Here is a 7,304-nt window from a genome sequence, read left to right as displayed (position 1 = left end):
TCAATCACAAACACCTGGGAAATAAATCTCATGTTCCCCATGCAATAAATCGAGGTGGTGAATGGGTTTGACGGCTTTCAGGTGAAACGTGGATTGTCAAAGTAAAAGCCAATCAGGCTGATTGTTTGATGTGTGGAACCATCGCGGCTTTGGATTTGTGTTTCCGAGGACAACGATTGTAAGCATTCACTCTCAAAGACCCAATCAATGTTGATAATTACCGCGGCGACTCATGGTCAATTTTGTGCAACTTATCTCTGTAATCGCAAAATCCACAACAAAAAGTCATAAACACTTAAAAGAAAAGAAATATGCTCAACACTTACTGAACTCACAGGTATGATCGCAGCTCTGTATATTTTCAGACTGGAAGAAAAGCGTCAACAAGCTACGTTTGACGTCACATACAAAGACGTGTTATCTCGTGCTACTGTGACGATGCTTTGTGGCCCGGAGTTGGATTCTAAAAATTCGTCTCCCTGTGGGTTATTGTGCATTTTGTTGCACAACCAAAATGATGACAAAAACGATGTTTGGTGGCTTGTCGTCAGACCAGCATTTTGTTGTTGGTCCTCGGGGAGCATATCGCCTTTTGTCTCATATTTATCAACCGCGGCCTTGGTCGATAAAGATGAAACAAAAGCGGACGATATGGTCCCCTTGGACCAACAAAAAAGCTGGTCTGTCAACAAGCCACCAAACATCTTATAATGTCCGATTACTAATGAGTTTATTTTGGAATAACAAGTCTATTCGGTCATGCTATACGGTTTATACGACTAAAATATTCTCAGTAAAACAATGATACCTACCATTTATTCAAACTGCAAATTATGACTGTGACAGTATTTTATTATATTGTACCTGGGGGGAAGGGGAGGGGGGGGGGGGGGTCCATGAGTCGCAGCTTGCACTATTTTTTTTTAGTGATTTATTCTATAGACGACGAGAAGACGTTTGGATACCACTTTTTCTAGCTTTTTATTCCTTGATTTTTTTTATATATTTCAAATTTTTGTTTGTTTTGTGCTTCTCCTTTTTCTTTTTCTGCTGTCTCAGTGGTGTGGCATTCTTTTTATTTTGTCTAGTCGTTTTTCCTATACAAAATGACAACAATAACACTTGTGAACTTTTTGCAACAGCTTCACTATGTCAAAAAATTAAAGCCCACTTATGACCTGTGTAACAAAGTAATCGGATAACGGCAAGTTCACGGGCCACTGGATTTTCTTAATGAAGAAGAAAAAAAAGTATGTTGTTTCTTTGTTTATCTGATGCTGGTTAATCATTATTATGGGGGCGAGGACGCCCCCATTCTATACGGATAGTTTCGAGGTTGACCATGGGCAGCGCCATTTTGTTGTGAAATACGTCATCAGTTTGTGTACACAGGAAGTTGTGACATCCGTCACCCTATGGGAGGGGTGACGTCAAAATTGTTCATCTGTAGAAAGTTGTGAAATCCGTCACCCTATGGGAGGGGTGACGTCAAAATTGGTCATCACAGAGTTTGTGTAACACAGGAAGTTGTGAAATACGTCACCCTATGGGAGGGGTGACGTCAAAATTGTTCAACAAAAACATGATATGTCGCATTGTGCAGGGTCAACTGCAACAAACTCAAACCGAGCCATTCATACCTAGCTGTATTTGAGTGACTTATATACCCGACATTTTTATTTCTTATTTTTAGCACAGGTGTAGGAAAAATCATGAACCAAAATGTTATTTATTTTCTAATTTAACATTTTTTTTACAAATATGACCATGGTCTTTTAAACATACAGTGACATTAAACATTGTTATGTTAAAAAAAAGAAAAAAGAAAAAAAGCTTTTGTGCACAAATCAGAAAATACATTGTACATTTTACCTACAGGCCAAACCGTGAGTGTCTGTGGCAAAGCCCGACCCAGGAAATTGCACTGATTTTATATTTAGATCAAAGGGAAATTGTCAAGAACAGGCGCTTGCATTTGGATGTGTCCAATGATAGTAGGTTTGGTTGTGATCAATCAGAATAATGTAGGAATAAAAATGTATGACAGTTTAGTATGATGACATGTAATTCACATATGCTGAAATATGATATTATACATCATGTAATATTATTATGGCTGTTGCCATGACCATGAAACCCAACAAAGGTTTAATGTAATGTAATTCAAAATACCAAAACCGAGCACCTATTAATCTCGTCTTTGCGCGTGAAGATTGAGGCCGTCTGCCAGTAGCGGTTAGGTCATACAGTGGAACCCCTCTCTAGCGACCTTTAAAATGTTGACAAAAATCGGTCCTTGTGGAGGGGGGTCCTTACAGAGGGAGGGGGCGGAGTCAGGGGGCCACAAAGAAAGTCAGATTTAAAAAAAAAAAGAAAACAGAGAAGTTTGAGTTGCTGACGACCGTTCCCTCTGAAAGCAAACTGCTTCGATTTCATGTTTGTCCTTGGTGTCCACCAGTTCTGGTGCATGTACTACCCTGGCCAAGTTTCCTCTCAAGACATCAAAGAGACCGCCCCAGTATACTCTACAGCCTCTGGGCGAACCACCTCTCATAGCTAAAACTGGGTCAATGACCCCTGGGAAGAAGGTCAGTGTCTATAAAATTTTACTCCTAGGCCTGCGGCCAGGGGGGGGGGGGAGTATACCGGTACCATTTGAGAATCAGACCAAATGAGAATTGAACCATTTGAGAACATCCTTTTTTTTCAATCACTACATCGAAGGCCTGCGGCCCGGGGTTCACATGGGTTGGTTTGTTTGTTTGTTTCAAACCCACACCCATATACACACATTTCCCATTTAAACCATTTGTCGGCCCCCTGTCGATATTTATCGACTAAGTTCCTTGTTTATTGATATAGCATTAATTTGCCTATAACACAACGGAAACTTTCTGCTTCTAGCCGGGCCCCTCGCGGCGTGACAAACGAACAGGTTGCCGTGGCCATGGCGTTGCAGAAGTCGTAGGGAGAAGGGGCATAACTTGGGAACCTACCGTTTGAGCTCTTTTTCAGAGAGTTATGCTTCTTCAGTTCGGCTTCCATTGCCGGATCATCATGATGAGAACGACACATTCTGATAAGCATCGCTCCACGGCTATTGCCAGTTGTCTCTCTGACCGGACGCTACAGTCCTACGCGAATCTAACAAAACAAGAATACAGAGTTATCTCCCATATGTTTTTCGCGAGCACTGATCTAAATTTGAGATCAGTGTTCGCGAGACGAAAATCATGGATTGCAGATTGGTCGACTTCGGCAGTGATCTCCGTTCTGTTCTTCACAGTTATGATAAAGACATCGTTCTAAGGTCAAAACAAGTCGACATTTTGGAGACCGTAATATATGGTTTCATCACTGTCAACTGGTTACAGAAAAAATCGTCTGCTCCAGTGAGCGCCGAAACCAAACGGTTGATTATCACAGTGGCACTTTTGCCATATTTAGAGTTGTTTGCACAGTAAATACAGCCGCGAAAAATAGCTCGCTTGTAACTGTCTTACATATCAATTTCTTTGTAATTTAAAAATTACAAAACACCATGAAAAATCATTATCGACGATCGCGAATCTGCTTATATCAATAATACATTACACTAAAAGCTCTAAACTTGTTATGTTAAAAAAAATCGGTTTCCTTGCCAGACACGAAAACTCAAGGCATCCTGTCAGGGAGAGAACGAGCCGAACTCATTTTGACCTGAGTTCAGGATGGAGAACGACACACACACACACACACACAGGCGGGTTACACTGGACACCTTGATCAGTTTACACACACACACATCACACACACACTGACACACACACACACACACACACACACACACACACACACACACACAGGGTCACGTTTTACTGGACACTAGTTTGACCGTTTTTCAAACACACAGGCACACACACACACACACACACACACACACACACACACACACAGAGTCTGCTTTTACTGGACACCTTGACTTTGCAGCCATTTCCACTTCAAGTTTCCCCAAGGTTCTAATATTAATGCTAGCGTAACAGTGGAATCAAGTAGTAACAGAATCAGAATGAGTGTGCGCATGTACAATATAAATCCGTGTCAACTGCTGTCTTTATAGGAATAGGTAACTTCATTAGCGGCGTTGAATAGCTCCGTAACTGTGATGGCGCAGCGTTCCTGCCCATATTGGGACACCACTGTTCATATATCTGTCACAATAGAACGTAAAGCATCTGTTAACATCTGCATATAATTATATAACAGTCACGCTTATTGATGGCATACGGTTAGTCGGTCAGTTGGTACTGTGGTGCCTTTAGAGTCTGCAGCCACTGACGGGCCACCCCAGTCCAACTATATACGTCCACACCACCTCTGTCCACACCCCCCCCTCCCCCCGCCCACCATGCATTTTGTAACTATAGCCGTACCAAAAGCACGGTTCCTCAAGTTTCTCGGCACTCAGTTGCCCCAGTCGTATTTATAGAAACAAGAATATGATAATTTAATGGTAGACTAGATCCAGAGACTGTAGAGTACACAGACTGTGTGCTCTACAGTCTCTGCTAGGTCATTCAAAATATCGTTAAGTACGTGATTATTCGAGGTGACTTCAAAACTGGCGAAACGTGCACTGACTATGTACCAGTCCGACACTCACGGTGAACAAGATTTCCAAGACATCTTGTGCTAAATTGAGTCAATGTCTATTAAAAATATCATGCACTTAGGCTAATATGTATACACGGATCGAGACTTCAAAACCAAAATGTGATCTATGTCGACACTCAGTGGGGCCAAGATCGTTTCAGGAGATGGAACCACAAAGTCGGCTGAGTGCGCAGGTCCAGTTGCACTGACGTAGTTCCGGAACAACAAAACGCGCGATGTTTATCATCTCCTAGAGTCCTTTAGCAGGAGTCAGATCAGAATATAGTGACGTCACAGACCTGTTTCCGGAAGTCTGAAGTAGAGTCGCGGGGGTGACACAGTCAACCGAAGGGCGGACACTTTTTGTTTTTTTCTCCGTTTTGTTTTCCTCCGGTTCTGACTCTCGTTCTAATTATGGTAGGGGCTGTTACGTGGCCTTCACCTTGAAGGCTGTTGTGGTGGAGAGCAACCGCAAATGGGGTTATGCATAAGACTTGTAACGTACACATGCACGCGCGTGTGTGTATGTATGTCAGTGTGTGTGTGTGTGTGTGTGTGTGTGTCAGTGTCAGTGTGTGTGTGCCGTGTGTGTGTGTGTCTGTCTGTCAGTCTGTCGTTTCTGCACTAAATGTCGCTGTTCTTAGTGTCGGTCACGTCTTAATTTTGCTTCATTTTGCAGTATGAAAAACTTGTTTTGTATCCCTGTCTGTCTCCCTGTCTGCATTCCTGTCCTTATGTTGGTGCGTTAGTATTTTTTTCTTTATGTTACAATGCTCGTATGTCTAGACTCGGAAAGAGAGCGACGGCAGAGGGAGACAGACAGAGACTTAGTACAGACACTGAGACACAGAGTGGAGAGAGAAAGAGAGAGACGGCAGAGCCGGGGAGACAGACAGAGACTTAGTAGGGGAAGGGCTCCTAATATGGACCACTTTTTGTTTCATGCTAATAACTAGCTTGTTTTCTTGCGAAGAAGTTTCATTTTGTGTTTGGTAGTCCTTCTCTCTTAGGTGAACCGCTAGGCCTAATTAGAGTGAAATAGCTTTGATAGACATTCAGCAAAAATTAAATACAGAAAAAAATCACAAATGGTCCATATTAGGCGCCCAGGCTCCTAATATGGACCAGTGAAGCGGCCTTCACGAATCACTGTCAAAAGCCCCCTTTTCTTCAAAATAACATGATACAACTTGGTGTGCATGTCAGACTAATTCAAATATGCTTGAGATTTATCTGTTTCGGGTTGATGAGAGCATTATTTGAAGCACACCAGGAAACTAAAGAAGCATATCAAAAACAGAGTGAAAATAAGTGAAATTATCAACTTCCACAAAAAGAAGACAATTTGATCTATTTTTTTGAAAGCTTGAGGGCTAGTTATAAGTTATTTTCAGCAAGCTTCTTAATGAATTAATGAAAATAGCCTTTAGCTTTTATTTTCTTCGATTTGCTGAAGGTGGTCCATATTAGGGGACTCACACATACTTTGAGATTTTGCTATTATTTTTTGTTTGCAGTAGAAACTCGGGGTCAAAACTGCTAAAATGAAACAAATACGGTCTTAGCTGTCATATATAGCAATTTTTGTGTGATAAAAGCTTTGGCTGTGGACAGAAACGAGTCCGTTTTAGGCGTCAAATTTAGAGTGAACGCTGCCAAAAGTGAAAAAAATAGAAAAAGGCTAACGGTTTTGAGGTTTGTGTTTCTGCAACTGTTTTGACATGTGCAAGTTATCCAGGGAGGGTGAATACAGCGAATGAAATTGTTTTTAGCGCTCTAGCGCCGTTAGTTTAATTTGTCAGATCAAGAGGTGGTCCATATTAGGAGCCGGTCCATATTAGGAGCCCTTCCCCTACTGACAGACACACCGTGACTGGATGAAGAGAGAAAGAAACGTAGAGGGCGGGACACACACACAGAAGTAAAAACACCAATGCACACACAAAAGGGGTTAAGTGACAGACTGCACATACTTCTGCGTAAACAATGCCCTTTAGCACGTTCATACTCCAGTGTTTCATTTACACAGTTAACCAGCAACACCCCTATTTGACCTCGTATACTTGTGAGGTCAAAGTTGCATGGCGATGTCAATAGGTGTATTCCGATTGGTCAATAGACTCAACGAATTATGCAACACCAACAAAGAAATTAAATGACAGTGGAAACCTCTCTTTGAAAACTCTCTGAAAAATCGCGCCTTGAAAGGGAGGGCGTCTTACAATGGAGGTAAATCTGCACTCGACGTTATCATGAACAAAAACAATCTGAAAGAACAAGTTGTTAAAAGGGAGATGGGGTAGTCAGTCTTAAGACTGGGGCAAAACGGGGGGTCCACTGTATAAAGGAATACTCTCGTTGTATGGATAGAAAACAAACAAAATACCAATCTTAAGAACAATCAAAGCAAGAAGTAACAAGACTGAGAAGGAAGAAACCGTATAGCACACACGAACACACCGTCAATTACCCTTTAATTCAAACGTGTTAGTACTTAATAGCATCATTTCATTCTCCTTGAGGAAAACAAAACCGTAGAGTCAACGAAGAAAAGACTGGTCGCCCTTAAAGTGTGACGAACGGCCAGTAGCTCATTAGGAGCAAACTTGACACTCAAGGGGTGTCCACTTTACCAGACGTAACCCGACCACTCAGGAAACATTGCTCCAAGT

This window comes from Littorina saxatilis, linkage group LG12 (assembly GCF_037325665.1).
Source record: "Littorina saxatilis isolate snail1 linkage group LG12, US_GU_Lsax_2.0, whole genome shotgun sequence".
In the NCBI taxonomy this organism is placed as follows: Eukaryota; Metazoa; Mollusca; class Gastropoda; order Littorinimorpha; family Littorinidae; genus Littorina; species Littorina saxatilis.
The sequence above is the reverse complement of the archived record's forward strand: the minus strand, read 5'-3'. Positions refer to the sequence as shown.